Genomic DNA, 19,308 nt, shown 5'->3' on the forward strand with positions numbered 1-19,308 from the left:
AGTATTTTCATTTAAATTCTACAGGTGGAAATTAATCAGTTGTCCCATTATAGATCAGATTAGTCTTGACACTCAAAGTACAAACTGCAGCAACTCCTGCAAAAAACTAGTAAACAAGCTCTGAAATATCTAAATAATGATAAACCCAATCTAAACTACTCAAAACTTAAAAAAAACAAGTGAAATATCTGTTGTTATATATGTCATGCATCCCTTTTCCCCGCATCGCCATTGTGTGCTAACTTGTAGCTAAGTCGACAGGAAGATGCGAGCAGGCGTTTGACATAATGACACCAACACAACCTGCAGCGATATCACTGCTAAAGCGTTCCAATTTTAGGAGGGCAAACAGACCAACAGGCAAACATAATACCCTGCATGGCGAACAATGACATTTTGTGAACGTCTTATCAGCGCAAATAAATATTAGCTTAGCGCTGATGGAGGCTTGTGGGCCAGATGCTGCTTATGATTCAGGGAATCAAGTGCAATGCTGTTGCAGTCTCCCAGTGAGGAGGAATCTATCTCCCTGACCTCAGCCAACATGCTGATAAACACTGAATATTTATCATACACTCCCTTGTCTCTCTCTGTCTTTCACACACATACACACACCCACACACTCGCACTGTCTAGTTCTAGCCCTCCAAAGAAAATCTGAATACACACATGTTCAATCTCTTGCTCGCACACGCTCCTTATCTCACACACATTGTCAAAGAAAAGACACGTAAACAGGGTTACCTATGCACAAATATGCCCCTTGTACACACACACACACACACACACACACACACACACACACACACACACACACACACACACAGAGCAGGGAAATTTAATATTTAGCAAAAGATGATGTAAGTGTGTTGAAACCCTTCAGGAGGGCAACAAAAGATGGACATTAATCCCCTCGTGATGTGATGAAACCACACACCCCGTCAGTTGGTGGTCACATGGAATTACTCAACTCCATTCAAATAATTGCCCTTGTAAAATGTAATTTATTCGAGTCTTATCAAAGTTTTGTCGGTAAGCGATGGCATCCTAACTGGCTTCTCCTGTAGGGTTAGCTCAATAGACCTGGGAACACAGTGACAGAATGTATTTTAGCCACGTGTGTTCTCACCTTCTTTTAGTCTCTGCTTTGAGGAATGAGTTGTACGTCTTCCTATTAGCAAAGTTCCAATCCTGCAAAAGTATTGAATGCAATTTGAAAGATTTTCCTCAAAAAGGCAAATGTGGTCAAGTTCTGGACTGTCCACTTGAAACTATATTTGTCATGGTGGGAAAAAAAACAATGTTTTACACATTCTTAAAATCATTCAGTTTAGTTATAAGGGTTGCTTTGAGGTTATTATGTTGAGTTTGTAGCTTTTCTCCAGCACTGTTCCATTTAAAATTTGTCTTTATTATTTTTGCCTTGTCCATTTCCTTTTTCCTTGTCTTACCTCTTGCATTGATTTCCTCCCTGTATGCACCTGGGAGCAAATACGTTTGATCTATTTCATTAAAAAAGTTTGGATTTAATTCAAACCAGAAGCATTTTGAATGTGCCTCAATCTAGATGAAGGGTTTAGTATCTGGGTTGTTAGAGCAGATATTATCTGTATGGTACTTTTTTTAAACAGCTGAAGTTGCCAGTGGTAACTGAACTGCACTATATCTGTCTAGATCGTTGATGCGCTGCCATTTGGACGTTGTTAAACCTGAGGATTACGATAAAATAAATATTTTTGCTCAATGAGATTCAATGACGGCAATTTTACAAATGTAATTATATCTTTTTCTTCCAGGCCAGTGGTAATTTTCGCCTGATTAATTTTTGTAATCTCTGTGATAATTTCTTTCCTCTCCAACAATTACACTTAATAAGCCAATTTCTTGGCAAAAATGTCCATGTATTGTAACACATATTCACAATGCTTTGATTAAGGTGATTATATTCAATGAGAACGCAGTCCTGAGGCAGAGTTTGGCATCTGCTGATAATTAAAACCTTTTAGAAAATCACTGAATCAGTTTTGCTTCAAACACTCACTGTACTCTGTTATCTCTGGATGGGATTTAAAAGGATTAGTGTATGGCAGAGAATAAACTCATGACCTGTAATTCACGGTATTGAATTACAAACTCAAGAATTCTTTGCAATAGTCCCGGGGACTTTGTTCAGCACATTCTGTGAATGTGAATTTTCCATTTAATTTGAGCATAAACCTATTAGGATGACATTTATTTGACAAGTCCATTATTAGCCCTAAATTCAGCTTGTATATATCATCCAGAGAAGAAACGTGTTCACTTTGTTGCTGACATTGTTTAGAATTTACTGGTTATTATCACTAAAATAAGGATTGCAACTTAAGCAACTTGCTGGATGGCGACTGCCCTTTTGAAAACTCTGTCAACACAGTTAATCACTAGGGAGCAGGACTTTATTAATCCCTTCACCTGACCTGACTGTTTTCCTGTGATTGTTTCAAACTATCTTGGTGTGTGGAGGTTGCTATGACAATGGTGATACTGTCATCCCAAATTTAGTTTCGAAGCAGTTGATGTTACAAGTGAATCCTGAATCTTACTTTTTTTTAGCATCAATAATCAGGCAGTCTTGGTAGATGAGCCATATGTTAAGAAGTTAAGGGGTTGTATAACTATCACTAATTCCGAGCTGTCCTTTCAGAAAGGTGCAGTATAAGCCAACAAAGTCAAAATGTTCACAACATATTTTTAAACATTGGCTCATCTAGTCTAACACTAGTTGTGTCCTCTCATCTGTATCCAAGAACATCAGATTGCATTCTCGCAGAGATATTTTGTACTTTCCTGTATTTATTTGGCCTCTGTACTTAGCCTTGATTCCTAGGGATACTTCTTTCACGCAAATATGTGATGAATCATCTTCTGACCTTCCTCTATGTACTGTGTCACCCTGGGTAAGAGTGGCCAACAAAAGCGCAATGCATACTCTGTGAAAGGGAATAAAATTGAACAAAGTAGATCTAACACCTAACAGTCTATTTTTTTACTTGCTATATTGCAGTTGATGGAAATTCTATTTATTTTCCATGGCATCATAAACATGTCCCTTCCTCTTTCTGCTCTTGTTGCCCTTTCAAATTCCCCGTCCTTATTGTCTTATTCATGATGATTTACAAAGCTGAACCTCAATGTTTGAAAACCACTAAGCCAGCTAAAGAGCCCTCTTCTTCACTTGTAGATGAGGCAGAGGAACGCTCACATCCTGACTCTTCCTCCATCTCCTCCAGTTTTACTTGTGCCTCTGTGTAGATCAGCTGCTTGAATGAAACAGAGGAATCAACATCTACTTGTTTTTTTTAATCAACAAGAGCATGTTATTTTTTTGTCTTAGATCCAGGGCTATTCATAAAACATTCAGGGCTGTGGCCTCAGACGCCCTGACATAGCGACGCCTTAGGCCCCTTTCGTCTTCTACACTCCATTGAAGCATCTCCTGAAACCTTCGTCATACTTAACAATAATAAACACTCGGTTAAGCTTGGCTCGTTTTAGGCATGTTCTGGTGACAGGACCTTTGTCATGATTTCAATAAAAAACTTGTGGTTATGTTTGTGGAATGGTTTTGGATAAACAGGGAAACAAAAAGGTGACTCAAGTGTGAAACTCCTGGCGGTTGTTGGTTTTATTTTGTGGATGTAAAAACAACCACCCACCCAAACCTCCTAAAGCAGACTTTGTTCATCAGTCACCATCATGCCATCGTAAGGGGTCACCTATCAATGAAATAAACTGCTATGATCCCTCAGAAGGGAAGATGATATCAACAGAATAATCAATAATACCTATCAAAGCAAGTTCTTTTCACAGATGCCGACAAGAACGGGTCAATATCTCCCAGTAAATCCACAGGTGACCGGGTTATAAATGATCTTGGCTGCAGTACCTCTCACATTGAAATGATAGCTAGAGCATTTTGTTTGCAGTGCTGCAAAGGCTGCAGTTTTGACCAGTGTGTAAAAACTGCTGCAAACATATAATGCCCATTACATGAACACTGTGGGGATCAGGTCTCTTGTGGCTGAGCAAGGAATTACAACACCAAAAGTGCCCATCTGCAGACTGTGTACTGGTAACGTTAATGGACCAAAAACACCAATGTCTGTTAAAAACTGAATATTGAACCTGAAGTCAGTCATAATAAGCTTCACATGAGTCTAATGTGGAATCAGATGACAGAGATCAAAATAATCAAAGTGGTTAAACATATTTATTAATCCTGAACTGGCAGCTCCAGAAAATGAGTTTTTCTTTTTTTTTCCTTTTTAAAAAAAATCATTAATTGCAAAGTTTTTGAAAGTCAGAACAAATTGTACCACTTCCTATATTCACAGAGGATTCTTGTGGCCTCATCAAGTCTTGATCAGCCACTCTGCTGCATTGAGTATTTAATCCTGCTGCAGCTGACCCTATGCAAATGCTCACATTATCTGCAGTCCTGCGGAGACTGCAGTGAGATGTTTTAGTGTCATCTCCTCTAGTCATGAAACATTTTCTGAAAATATCACCATGCTTGTAAAAACTCTATTTCAGGGTTTGAATTTGCAGCCACATAAACATGGAAAATTGTGGTATGTCACACAACTGTATATTTTTAATTTTAAGCTTGTTTCATATCATGTTTTACTGTTTCCCATGAAGTCCAAATGGCATTGTTATTCTCATTATGTACTGTGTTGGGTAATGGGGAAAAAATACAGTATGTTGTATTTCTAGTATGCATTGAATATTTTCCCTGCTATCCATTTGCCCTTCAACAATGTCACTGACGAATTCTTCCTCTTCTTCAACTCGAGTTGCTTTTATTAATGTGCCGAAACCTATGTAATGTGTTCTCAGTGAGAATAACAAAGTGGTGTTGCACTTATTTATTCGAATCCCTATTGAATGTTGCCTTGGTAACAGCTACTCCTACTGGGGTCCAAAATAAAAGTCTCCACAGCAGCTTATAAATAATATTATGATTTTATAATTTAATTTATTTTTTACCCAATTTGGGGATTTTCAACATTTCAAGAAGTTGTTGACCCTTATATTGTGGATAATAAGTGTTCGCTGCTCTGCATTGATGCCCTTGCTCAGACCAAAGCCTTTTGCTCTGTGCAATCCCAGGGGAAAGTATTTCTATACTTTGTTCTAAGAAGTTATTCCTGGCAAGTAAAAAGAAAGATGAACCTGAGCATGTGAGGGTCGGCTTTAATTACTGTGGTGCTAATGACAAAGTGATACTTTATTTTTCTTTGGCTCAGAGGAGTTCATGGTCAGAGAGAGGACAGAGTTGATATGGGATTGAAGGAAACAGTTGTTTTGCAGATACTATACTTTCATACTTCATACATGTAAGTATCTAAACTGCAGTTCTTCCCCAACGAATTCACTTTTTTCCCCTCTATACCACTAGAGCCAGTAAAAGTTTGGCCCAAAAAAAGCAATAATGAGGCCAAGGTGCCAACAGCAATGCCTGAAAATGAGAAAAATCCATTTAACAAGGGCAATATAACAACATTTAACCCGCTTAACACACCCAAATATAACACATGGACGGCTTCCTTGTATTAGGAGATGGCTCTTTAGAGAATATCTGACCTACTTGCCTAAATTGATTCTAACGGTGGCAAGTTTCATTTGATACCTTCCATCAGTCCTTGCATCAGCACTGAGCTGTGGATACTTTGGAAATTGAGCGAAGGTGTTTGTCCGTTAGGTGGGACCCTATGATAATCTGTTGACGTTCACTGTAGAGAGCATTTGAAATCAGTCAATCAATCCACTTTCCAAGCTGTAATTTCATGCCTGGGATCAAAAGGAGCAAAATTCTCACTGAGATATACTCCTGCATTATATTCACTGTCACCCAGTGTGTTTTGTGTAACATGTTTCTTTGTGTTACCAGAATATTTCACAAACTACTATAAGGGAACTTTCCGCAAAAAGCAAATCTAGAGGTGTGGGAACAGAGAGTTGTTGTTATTGTCTGTTTTCTAGCGTATACCTTAAATTACACTTAGCATGGCGCCCGGCTTCTGCCTCTATCCCCATTGGCTCACCTATCCATTTCTTTCTCATCTTCTGTCACCAGCTGTCTATCATGGTGGTAATTGGGGGGCTATCTCCTCCCCCTGGGGGGGTCGGTGATGGCAACTGCTCCAAGTGTTATCCTGTCTTCTTCCAATCACTGCCTGTACAACAGCTCCTCGGATTACAGGGAACTGTGTCCAACTGCATGCAAAAATATAGGCAAAAAGACTTTATAGATTCAATCCAATCATTTGACATTAATGATTCAACGATAAAGATGTTTATTAAATGTGATGGAATTTCTATCATCAACTGAGTTCCTTTAAGGAGAGTCCTCTGAACTTTGGAATTTATTTAGCATCTAAATTAAATTGGGCTACCATTTCATATTAAAAGTAAGACATCTTGATAAAAGTAAGTGATTAATGGCAAAAGTCTTTGTTTTAATGCGATCTTATTAAAGCTGAGGCAGAATGTCATTATGCCATTACATAGCTTAGAAACAAGTGTATTTCTGTCAGGGAGATTTACATAATTTGGTGCTTTTGTGTCAGTAATTACTAATTGCCATGAAGGTCATTGTGATAAATTGAAGTCATATCAGGGAACTACATTAATGGTTGAATATATAAAGCTATAGTAACACCACTGTCGCTGTACAGTAATTACAGTTATTACTCATTACTGCTTTTTATTATATTAACATCCTGCAAGGATGAATTCTCCAGGGATCTGAACTTGCACTGCTCCCATCAGGTATGATAGTGTCATAGAAAACAGGAGTGCAGGAGGACGGTACTTCCAATATAACAGCCAGCACAGCCACTGCACACATGCAACAAGCATGTAGCGTCAAAACACATTATCAACTAATGTGTTTCATAACAGCCAGAGCACAGCCACAATATCAGTGATGGCATCATGCCATGTAGTCACAATCACAGCTCGTCTCAATCAGCCTTGGCAGCAGCTGATCGCAGCCTAATAACAGTGTAGAGACTGGAGCTGATAAACTAGCTCTGCTGGTCGTAGTTATTAGTTCACCTGCAGTGATGGAGATGGAGCCTGTGTAGCCACAGCTGAGCCTGCACCAAGCTGCTGCTGTGACTGTGCTTACAACCGGAAATGGTCGACAACATAATACATGTAACATGCAACATTAAATGTAACACAGTCATGAAATCACTAAGGCGAAAAATAAATGGCATGGCAATGCAGGAATTTGCATACAAGGGAGGAACATATGGAAATTGTATAATTGCACAATATAAAAACAAGAAACTAAAATTGTTGTGTAGTATTTTATTAAACCTCAGTACTCCTGTCATTGGCTTGTCCAAAGAGTCCATGTAACAGTTACCATGTTAGCGTTATTATCTGTTTTGTTTTTGCTGATAAGTTGTCTTATCTTTTGTAAAGGTTTGTTTGCAAGAGATTATGTCTGCATCTGTTTTGTTCAGGCGAATCCTCCATACTCTTTATCTAGAAAATTGTGCTTTTGCTTTCTGCAGCTACACAAGTAAGACTCACATTTGTACTTGATCAAAATTAGTGGTATGATGCCACACGTGGACAAAAGCCAAGTGTTTGCAATCAGCCAACATCACATGATTAATAGATAAATAATTTTCAAAAGCCAAGGGCACACTCATGCAATGGATTTCAACATAATTGTGAGTTGCAAAGTGAGTTAATTTATCTAAAGGAATATTTCAAGGAGTGTGAACACATCAGGGAATTGTTTTTATTGAGATTGATTATATAAACATGCAGCAAAAAAGCACATAATTTGCATCCTGAAGAAAGGTAAATGGGTTATTGAAGTTGAGCATTCAGCTACTTTGAGTTTTAAAATGGTGATTATTGCATCACTGAATAATGATCCTACATTAAACATTCACACCCCTCATCATATGGACAAGTTCCACGTACTTGAGCTCCTGAAAGCACATGCATGAACCCGTAACAATGATAAAGCTGAAATGGGCCAATCCTAACTAATGTAAAAAAAAAAAAAAAAAAAAATATGAGTCATAGATTCCAGTCCCAGTCTGCACATGTCTTCAAAAAAAAAAAAGGGGACCTAATTAAGAACAAGATATATATATATATTAAAAAAAGCAACATGTGTGGACTAGATACATTCAAATGCAATTATGGTTAGTGATATTAATAATAAGTACCCCACCTCTCGCCCAATATCACATGGGATTGGTGACAGCCCCCTTGCAACCCTTAAGAACCCTTAGAGAGTCCATCAATTATTTGTACTGCTTATCCTTAGAGCGGCCTGGGTTTGTTTTTAACCTGTGTGGTTGTATGACTGCTCAGGTTTCTTTGCATGTCTGATTGCAAAATGTTTGCATGCCCATATCTCAGGTACTGTAGTGGTTGAGAAGAAGTTTCAGGGTAAAAAAAAGTTGCAGCAGACCATGCAGCAGTGTTTTGTTCCCCTATAAAGTAATAATGAGTACAGCCAGACTTGGCTATGTGAGAAAAAGCCAAGTCAGATATCTTTGTATGGGCTCTGGCACAGTCACACCTCAGGCCTTGATGTGTTTAACTTGCTTTTTGAATTGTGCTCGTAATCATAGAAAATATCCTCTTGGGCATTATTGTGATAATAAATGACTTTGAGTAGCCATTCATTTCAGTCCGAGGCTCTCCAGAGCAGCGACGTGATCCTGAATGTTCCTGGACATTACATGATAAATGTGTCAGGAGCTGATCAACCATCCATTGGTATGCAAGAAGTCTGAATGCTGCACTGGCTGCATTAGTTATGAAGAATGATATGATGTGTGGTCTTGGCGAACTGTCGGATTTATTTCCCAGGAATCTTTTCTCTCAAGAGACAATTTGTCATCCCCTCAACTCACACCATCATATCTTGCGATGGCTTTGAATAATATATGGCTGTGGCATTTTGAAAATGTACTTCTTCTGAGCTACTGCTATATATTTCACTTGATGCACTTCATCTGTGGTGTTTCCCATTGTTGTTCTTCAAGATGTAATAGCTGTAATGCAATTGTATCAGCCCTGCAACAGAAGGTCAGGTTTAAAAGGTTTCCATTACTGAAAAGGTCAATGCTTCCAGGTGTGAAGCACCACCACCACACCAGATAGGGAACTGTCAAAAACATTGAACAAAATATTTAATTGGACGAATCGTCTCTAATTGCATTAGATCTATTATTTTTTCGTTTTCTCTATGAATTTGTGTTCACTTGGTTGCTCCTTACATTTGGTTATAGGCATCAATACAATGCACATTAGAGTCTGTCTTGTGTTTTACATTTCTGTCCGAACCCATGCTTTTTTTTTAATGTCTAATTGCATCCAACAGAATCAATGTAAGCTCAAGCTCTCTTGGTGTGACAGTGTCTTGCAGTCGACAGCCTCACAGTCACAGTTTGCATCTTTACTCTGCCTTTGGGCTTTATTGTGTTTTTAATCCTCAGTAAATGTTAAATAATGACTGCAGTGCGTTGCCATTTTACAGCTTAATATGTTATATGTGCTTTTGATTATCAAATCCTTTCAGTTAATCATAAACAAGGCTTTAAGTTAATTGTTTTAACTCATAAAATCAAATGTTTGCTGCATATTGTTTGGCCACTGTGACCGAACCTGACACACAAACATCCTCTCTAAGTATTAGTGTTTATACGGTATGACGGTGTGTGTTTGTGTGTGTGTATATATCTTGCACACATGCGTCTAAGTAGCCTCCTCTAGTTTTTACTGTTTGTAAATGTGTGTGGTGTGTTGTGTGTGTGTTGTGTGTGTGTTGTGTGTGTGTTGTGTGTGTGTTGTGTGTGTGTTGTGTGTGTGTTGTGTGTGTGAGCGCGCACACATCTATGGTGTGTGGGCTGTTCCCTCCACTACCCTGAGCGGTGGCTAGGGGGTGCACTATGGACACGGTGTGTGGATGGGTGAGAGAGGGAGAGAGAGAGCAACAGACAGACAGAGAGAGAGAGAGAGTGTGTGAGTGTGTGTGTGTGTGTTTCTTTGTAATGTATTCCTGCCTGTGGCTGGGCTGGTCACATGGGGAGAGCAGCCTGTTTAAAACAGCCTCGGCTTGCTCTCTCAGAGCAGTGCGAGACGCAGAGACAGACGCACACGTTCTCTCTCTCTCTCTCTCCCCTCTCTCTTTCATGCACACACACACATGCTCATGCACGCAGACGGCAACTGTCCTCTATCGGACTGACACACCACACACGCTGGGATAGACACACTCCCCTTTGCTACAGTGGAGAAGAGGATAAGAAGTGAAATATCAGGAAAAAACTGAAATACAGAAAAAGAGGAGGTTCACAGTGAGTAGCCTTTTGATTTTCATTCATTTTATTTTCATTTTTTTTTTTTTATTGCATTTTATGGACTTTGCTCTTCTTCAGTGCTGCCAGACCAGGACCTGACAGGGAAAGAGAGTTGGATGGAAGGGATTGAGTGACTGTGACAAAAAAAGAGAAAGAAGGAATAGTCAGAAGCAAAGGAGAGGTGACAGAGGATAGTGATGTGGTGCTAGTGCAACATCGGAATACCTCTCCATCAATCTGTCCCTCTGTCTGTGGGATCTAATGCTGTTAATTAGCAGCGTGCGCTTGGAATGAGAGGAATGCAACTGCACGGAGCTGGAGTGGGGATTGCTCTGGACTCTTTTCTGTGCGTGTGTGTGTGTGTCCGTGTGTGTGTGTCCCATGTCCACCCTGTCCTTTTGTGTTTTGTATGCTGGCTGCATTGTGGAGGACGGCCGAGCGGATGCTTAGCGGACTCCCTGAGACGCACGCTGCTCCGGCTGTGATTTAAAGAAATGTATTGATATGCAGATGGGAGATGATGGACCCGTCACAGTACTCTGTTGCAGCAATATGAGTGATGTGTCGTGGGGGAAGAGGACAGAGAGTCTCGCTGCCTCTTCTCTGCCTGTCCCTCTCTTGTCCTCCTGCCTCGCCTCCCATTTCCCTCCCTGCGTGCTGTCGGTGCCGCTACTGATCTCTTCTATCTGACATCCACTCCACTGTCCCTCCTCATCTCTGTCACGTCTTCTCATTAACTTTTCTCCCTGTTTGCATATACCCCCTCTGTTTGTGTGTGTCTCCTAAGCTCTACACACTCTTTATTTAATCCAGCTTCAAACTCTATCTGCACCACCACCACCTCACAAACCCCTTGCTGGTACATGCTGGTGGAGATTGCTCAGTTGCGTAGAAAGGGAGAGAATCGCAGAGTTGTGAAGAGGGAAGGAGGGGAGGGAAAGGGGAGAAGAAAGAGAGAGGAATGAAGGAGAAAGTGGAAGGAGAGGAGGGAGGAGGGGGGGGCACTGAAAAGGCTGACACTGGCTTGGACAATTAGCCAGGGGAGTCCGTCCTGGGGTGCTATTCTGAGAGGGGCTTTGGCCCCTGGGCCCTGGGCGCTGGGTCACGGGATGCCTTGACCCCTCCAGTCGACAGCTAGGCATGGGAGCCATTATCACAGCCTGATTGATTAGCACTGAGCGGAAATCCCTTTTCTCTTCACTCCTTGGGAGAAAAAGACGGGAGCTTTTTGTCCTTTTGCTGCTGCTGGTTTCGTATCTGCCTGCATGAATGTGCAAAGCTCTGGCTCTTTTTGTTTTCTTACTGTCTCCATATATCTCTCCCCTCTCTCTTTCTCTCTCTAACTTTTTTCTCGCAGACAACTTTTCTGTGCGTGTGTGTTTGAGTGGGCACAAGATTTATTCAACAACAAGACTGTTTTCCTCTGAGAAAGATGCTGCAAAGATTTGCTCTGAGACTTCTCCATAGTCAGACATCTGATCTGATTGCGTTTCCACGTGCGCGTGTTTCGGCTTATGTGAGGAGTGCACCTGCAGACGTTGCTTGTGTTTTGTAGAGACCTCCTGGAAGTTGTCAAGGGAAAAGGAGAGTGGAGGTGTGAGGGGGAGATGGGTAACTTATAAAAAAGAGATGTGAAGGAAAATATAGCAAAAGACAAGAGTGGTGGAGAGAAATATACTAGTGGACAGCTTGGGAAATTGAGCTCCTCTCCTCAGTCTGTGTGTTTTCCCTTTATTGTGTCTGCATCTCCCTCTCATTCCTCTGTTTTGATCCTTCTCAGTCCCATCCCTCGCTACTTTTCTCTCTCCCTCAACACCCCGCCTTCTCAGACGGGGGAGTTTAGCGGGGTGTTTAGCCCAGCTCACGGCTGATCAAAGCAGTGTGTGTCAGACCGGGCTTAGCCCAGGCACTCCTAATGGAGCACCGTTTTCATGCCTAGTTGGTGGTGGAACGGGTGGGAGAGATGGGAGGTTGAGGGGGGTGGGTTGGGAAAGGGGGTGCAAGTAGAAAGACTGACAGAAAGAGTTCAAGGGAGGAAAAGGCAGCTATAGCTATAGCACATGCCAGGCAGACAGATGGAGAAACGTGTTTAAATATGAATGGTACAGGCAAGAAGGCGAAGGGGTGTAGTAGGTATAGTAATGATTAACAAAACAAGGAAAAGGTGAAGAAATGCAGACAAGAGCAAAGACAGCGGCTGTCAGAAGCAGACAGAGAAGCTCAAAGCTGAAGAAATTGAGGCTGTACATGTCTTCACAGTGCTGTTGCTTTTTTTCTAGTGGAAGGGACCGACCAACCATGCAGGGCATATACAGTGTAGCCCGGCACAGGATAGCTCCCACACATGGTTTGGTTTTAGACTGGAAACAACACCACACGGGAAGAGGCCTGTGTGTGTGTGAAGGAGACAGAGAAGGAGTGTGTCAGAGAGATGATGAGAAAAAAAACTCTTTGTGTGTGTGTATGGTAAGCATCTGTGTATCCCTTTATGCCAAGCAGACAAACATTCACGTAAAGTCTACGTATATTGATTTTTAGACTATAAAAAGCTGCCTCGACTTTTCAGACATCGACCCTGAAATTGGAAGTTTGATTCCTCCATTGGGGAAAAAAAATGTAAAAGGAATTTCTCAGTAGAGCTGGAAAAAAAAGTTGCAGTTTTAAGCTTGATAAGTGAAAAATTCCTAAAATTGCCTCTTATTAACCCATCAAGACCAGATGCAACATATGTACTCATCTCCCTCTGTAGTGTGTGTTTGTCATTGATTTAGTTGTTTTGAAGATGTGTTACCGATAAAATGCATCGTGAATTTCATTTTTTTCCTTCAGTTTTAGCCAGCGAAAATGTTTTTAAAGTCGCAGTTCGTCATATGTTTGTGAGTGGCTGACAGTCTCAGTTACAGAATCTCTTAAACCTTTAATTTCTTAGTCATCAACATTTTAAAAAGTTCTTCAAAGAACTGGGATGTAAATTCTACCAACAGGCTTATGAGCAGTGATTAAAGGTGTTTTTGTCAAGTTTAAACAAAAACATGTTTTTATATACTTCTGTACTTCCTTTCTTTTCTGTTCTTCCTCCTTTACTTTCCCTCTATCCTTTCCATCCCTTTACTGATTTCTCGGCCTCCTCTCATTCTTTCCTTTAAACTCTTTCTTACACGTTATATCTTCTCTAATCCATTAACTTTTCTTTCTTCCATTGCTCCTCCTCTCCTCACAATTCCTTTACTTCTTCACCCCTCTTTTACTCCTGCTCTTAAGGGCTGTTCACACACAGGGATTCATAAAAGCTGGGACAGCGTCGGCTGCTGTCATTGTGAATGAGTCGTGGCTTTGACACCCTGTGCCTCCCTCCCCTCGCTCAGCTCGACAGACTCAAAAGCACCCGGCTGCACTACAGGGAGAAGTTTAGAGGCTCATGCAAATATCCTCACACACAGTCGGGGGGGCAGCCAGTGACATTCATCTCGATTTCAGTGGAAACAGAAGCTCAGAGTTGTTGACTGCTACATTATGCAAAAGATCTTAAAAATATAATTCTCTATGACCTGTCTTCAAGTGACCAGGATATAAAAACGAGCTTGTGGAAACAAAGCACTGACATTATTGGTGTGTGCACGTATCAGAGATTAAATACACCCGCGATACAGCTGATTCATGACTGGCCAGATACCGCCAACTACTTTTATCCATATGTGTGAACGCACTGTTACTCCCCTAGGTCCACTCTGTCTTACCTCCTCTACACGCCTTTTTTTTTTCCTCCTCTCCTCTCCCATCCCCTCCTTGCAATGCTGGTGTTTATGCTTCAGACAGAAGAAAGGTAAGGTAAAACTAGGATAATATTTCCCCTAACATACTTACTGCCTGGGTAAACATCCTCCGACAGATGTCCGAGTGCGGGTCTGATCAGAGCAGCGCAGGGGCCGCGAATCTCACTGCTGTAACATACACAAAGCCAACAAATTGGAAGCCGGTGTTGAGATGTGTGTGAGGGGGCTGTGAGGTAGAGAGGTATGGAGAGTTAGTCACCTTGAAAACAAACGTTTTTCTGGAGGGAGATTAGAGTCCTGAAACTTTCTTTTTGGTGGCAGAAAGAAGAACAGATTTGATCAATGGACAGATGCATTGTTTGAACTTGTGAAATCTTCTTCTCAACCAAAGAAAAGCAATAGAAAGTAAAAATAAAGTAGTAAAAGTTCAAAGCTGAACCTCATTGGATTTTAAAAAAGGGCGTCAAAGGGATTTGGATCTGATAAGAGTGAGAGAATAGAGGAAAATTGAGAATCTCGAGTTGTAAGGGAAGAAATGAATGGTAGATTTTGGTAAGCGTGTTGTGCCTCTGTTTGGAACAAATGCGGGTACGAGCTTTGTACTCAACAAGTTTCCAAAAGGCAGCAAAGACATGAAAAAGCCAGCGCTCCCACACTCTCCCCGACTACCCTCTGCCTCTCTTTAGTTAGATATGCCGCTTGCTGTGTGCTTTTATCTAAATGCACCTGAGGGTTTGAAAACATGACAAGATTTTGTTAAGATTTGGCTCCAATTAAGCTGCTTCACATACATCTCAGAGATCCAAGTTTTACGACTGTTTCCTCTCTGCACCCCGAGCTGGAAGATCTGGCTCAGAGGGGGACTTGGGTGTGTAATTATTTCGGTAATCCAAAACGACTCATGTGCTTTCTTTGTACATTTTTAATATGGTGAGAACATGAAGATATTAAACCACTCTCTAATGCCAAAGCTCATAACATGCCCTCCAACTTTAGATCAGGACCTTTAGATTATAGAAGGTTGTGAAATGCGTGTAAAGAAACCACTGTCCTTTCTGTGGTTGATTCTCCGTGTTTGTAAAGTGATATTTTTCCAAACTTCAATATTTGTGCTGCCTTTTTGCTCTATTTGCTTCTGCTTGCCTGCTTTTTTGTGAGCCTCTGAGTCAGGGTCTGTCAGTTTGTTTTTTCATCCATCAACTCTTGCGTGTGCCAGTGGGTCAGTGTGCTTGTCAGTTTGTGTGCGTATATGCGTGAGGCTCTGCTGTATTTTCTTCACTCGGCCCTTGTAGCATTCTTGCAGCGCACCCGATAGAAGATTTTGACTCCTAACTTTCTGATCAAAGCTAACAAGGGATGAAAGGAGGGAAACTGAGAATACAGTTAATGACTGTGCGCCCCAACCCACCGCCTTCCTACCCATCTACACACACACACACACACACACACACACACACACACACACACACACACACACTAAGTCCAAAATTCCCTCTAGGCCTGTCACATTTTCCCGAAATAAAAAAACTAATTTGAAATGACACACAATTGGTTTGAATGCATTCAAATGATCCCCCTCCTCAGCAATGGGCTGCACATTCAGATAAATCTTGACACACAGTTGTGCACTTGTTGGCACGCCTCTGCAAACCTTTCTGCTAGATCACAAGGCAAACTTCTGCAAACAGTCCTTTGTGCCGCGCTGAGCTGTCTCAAAGTGTACCCCCTTAAAATAATGTCCATCTTAAGACCGACATGCTACACGACATGTGTGCTGCAAACACATTAAGTGCTTGCATTCAACCTGATTTCCTCAGACAGGAGCACATTGTATATTTAAATGCATCTTGAGGACAAGCAGAGCAGAGTAAATATGCCTCCAGGCAACAGTGCAATATAGTACAGTATGTAACCAGTGCAGGAATACATGATGAAACTTGTGAGTGAGTCATTAAGCACATCTCTGAGCTGTAGATATGCAATTAGTTTTTCATCCATCCTTTGTTTAGCGTTCAGTACCGTAGACTAACCTGCTACGTGTTTGATCCTTTACATTCTGGAAATGGTGATATTGGCAAATTAGCTTAACACCAGAGGTAACACCAGATAAAAGCAAATAAAGCCTGTTTATATCTCACTACCATGTTAATAAAAACACAGTATAGCACCTTTCAAATTGGTTGAATCAACTGCATCTATCTGCCATCTGTAGAAGCGTTTCATCTGCTTGGCCATGGGTTTGTGGCCATTGATCAAAAGCTACTAATAACTTTCATTGCATTTTTGAGTCCTGAGCAGTTATAAGAATGTAAATGCAGAATAAGCCTGCCCACTATATCTGCTGTCACCAGTTATACGCCTGCAATCTCTTTTGAAGAAATGCATATGTGCACGGCTGTACTGCTGCAATGAGCAGGCACGTATAGTTTGATCTATACATTAATCATTTAAAGGAAAAGCTCAGTGATAATCTTTGATCCTGGATGTCCTTTAAATAAAAAAATAGCCACCACTTTTATTTAAACGGCATTTTTTTTACTAGTTCAGTGCCTGTTCCAAACAAGCTTTATTCCAGAAACTGTAAAATTGACCTGCAATAGTTGAGCTGCGGCAAATGAAGACCGGCTACAGGACTTAGTCCACAAAACTCTGAAGCTGTACCACTGCTGCTGCACAAAGAGCTGCTCATCTGTTTATTCCCAACCCTGAACTAGAGACTTAGTTGCCATTGTCGTCACGTTTTTGATACCCATTGATTATAGTGGCACAGACTCTGCACCTTCTTGCACCCATGTGGAAGTGTGACTGCAATAAGATGAACTATGCCAGCCACAAACAAACAGATTTCATATTTTTGATATATTTTTTTCATGAATATATCTCAACCGCTATAACAATTCTGGACCCAAGCAAATGGAAATAGAAATGACACAGGAAAAGAAAAATCCCACGTAGTCATTGCATAATTACCAGTTTAAACCATTCAGCTGTGTTTTGTACTTTAAGACAAGATGAATTGGGGTTTGGGGATGCGTGTTTAAATCAGTGTTTACAGCATGTGCGTGCGAGGAGAGCTGTTGACTAAAGAAGAGAGGTCAGGTATCACTAACAGCAGGCAAGACTGTGGTCAGTTCTTGTGGGAGAGGAGACACTGGGAGGTCAACAGAAGTGCCAAGAACACTTGAGTCTAACAAAGAGAAAGGATGTTCTCACCTGAGACGGCATGAGGGAATACAGGAGACAAGGAAGAGCTTACAGAAGAGGCTGTGAATTCTTGAGGGAGAGATTGAAAGAGACAAGATGACTGTAAAGAAGACTTGAGAGGTTAGGGGGAGGCTAGCAACAAGAGTGATTGTGGGAGGAAAAAGGGGACAAACAAAGGAGATTCAATCGTGGTGCAGTTTTACAACAGGATACCATCAGGCGTGATTGGGACCAGAAAGAAAGTGGCAATGAGAGGTGTGAGTAGACCTCGTTGAGTGTGACAGCAAACGGACGAGGTTTGTAGGTGACGGGGGGAAATTAGAAAGAGGGAAAGTCGACGAAAATGTACAACTGTAATCAGTGTTACTGGTGAAATGGATGGAGTGACAAGAAAAGGAAGATGCTGAGCAGGAGGGAGCTCAACACCATTGTGGCCTCTATTGATTGAGGTCAGAGATGAAGAAGAAGAGGTGATAAAATTAGAGAAAACGAAAAGGGACGTGTTGAACAGGTTGGGAGTCGGGGCCACACGAAGATGAAGGACTTGAAATGAAATGGAGGAGTCCAAGAAAGACTAGAACACTGAAGGAGGACAAGTTTGTCCACAGCAATAATACTATTTTTAACAGCTCAAAAATATAATATACATGAGGGGAAGTGTTTCAAATGTGGTTGCAGTCACACTTCGGAAAATATTTTTTACCAAATAACCTGAAAACCAGATTTTTCCTTCACAAGCCATATGGAAACTTGTCACCCTGCCGTCCTCATTCATTTGCATGTTTACTTCTTGTTTCAAACTAAATCTGAGACCTGACATCGTCCCTGTGTAGAAAGCGGCTCTGGGATGGTGCCGTATTATTAATAATGCACCGCGTTAAAAATGCATGAATTTTCCATCAATTGGAAAATGAACATTAGGGCACTTTTTTTTTTCTCTGCATGATAATGACATGCAGATATCTACATCCTGTACATTCTGCAAGATATTGATTTCATATATATTATCTAACAATTGCATAGAGGCTATCACAAGCCTTAGTGCTCTGTTTCTGGCGCTGCTAACTATAGGTGTGTGTTTTTGTGTGTGTCCTTATGTCTTTTAATAATGTCTGTTTCCACTCAAGTGTGAGAAGCCGGTGCCTGTACACGTCTGTTACTCATGTCCAAGTCTTTCCATATCCGTCCATAGGTTTGCTTTTGGGCGTGTACACGACGTACACTTGCCTTTATGCACAAGCGTGTATGAGTGAGTGCCTCTCTCAGAGCTGGAGGCTTTTAATCTATTAAAGCCTGATCCTTAAACACTAATCAATGCACCCTTTTATGTTTCCATTACAGTGCAGAGGGAAAGGGATAAATAAAGCATGACGGTGGAGCTCAGTGGCGGCCACATAACAATGAAAGATCCTCACGGTTGTTCAAATGCAGAGAGGCTTGACTTAATTGTGTCAAAATCAGGTTGCAGTGCTCTGTGGTGGCAGATTCTTCTCCATCATTATCCTGATACTCACGTACTTACTGTAGTTCTGAAATTTTGTTTTCAGGGACTATTTCCTTCATCAGTAGTGCGAATGCATGCTAATGAACTTCCTGTTCCCTTGACTGACAGTGTGTCTCTAGAAATGTATGTTATGATTGTTTTTGCCAGAATTCACTGTCCCATTTTCATGCATTAATGCTGCAAGTATAGTCCCTCTGCATGGTTGACTGATTTTCAATTATATATATTATATGATGTTATTATATTTCTGGTTTATGAAACTTATTTTGATAGTTTTGGTCATTGTTTCAATTGGCTAAGTTAATATTGTAAGAAATGAGCTGTCACACAGGTTGTAAACAAGCTAACAGTTCAACTTTAAAACACTTGGAGACGAATGTGAAAAAACGCTGAACTGAAATGCCAAAAGAAAGAATAAGGTGGTCTGTAATAGCAGCGTCAT

At 41.0% G+C, this 19,308-nt stretch overlaps 1 protein-coding gene across 3 annotated transcripts in view; it reads left to right on the forward strand.

Annotated features, from left to right (window-relative positions):
• Nucleotides 1-19,308, forward strand: part of cntfr (ciliary neurotrophic factor receptor) — a 198,614-nt gene that overhangs the window by 3,408 nt on the left and 175,898 nt on the right. The window contains exon 1 of one of the 3 annotated variants that reach the window (XM_020104217.2): nucleotides 10,139-10,382. The exons of the other annotated variants lie outside the window; for them this stretch is intronic. The gene's annotated coding sequence lies outside the window, so the exon portion shown is untranslated. Of the gene's footprint in view, nucleotides 1-10,138; nucleotides 10,383-19,308 lie in introns of those variants that run through there. 3 annotated transcript variants of the gene reach the window in all.

This window comes from Paralichthys olivaceus, chromosome 18 (genome assembly GCF_024713975.1).
Source record: "Paralichthys olivaceus isolate ysfri-2021 chromosome 18, ASM2471397v2, whole genome shotgun sequence".
Taxonomy (NCBI): domain Eukaryota; kingdom Metazoa; phylum Chordata; class Actinopteri; order Pleuronectiformes; family Paralichthyidae; genus Paralichthys; species Paralichthys olivaceus.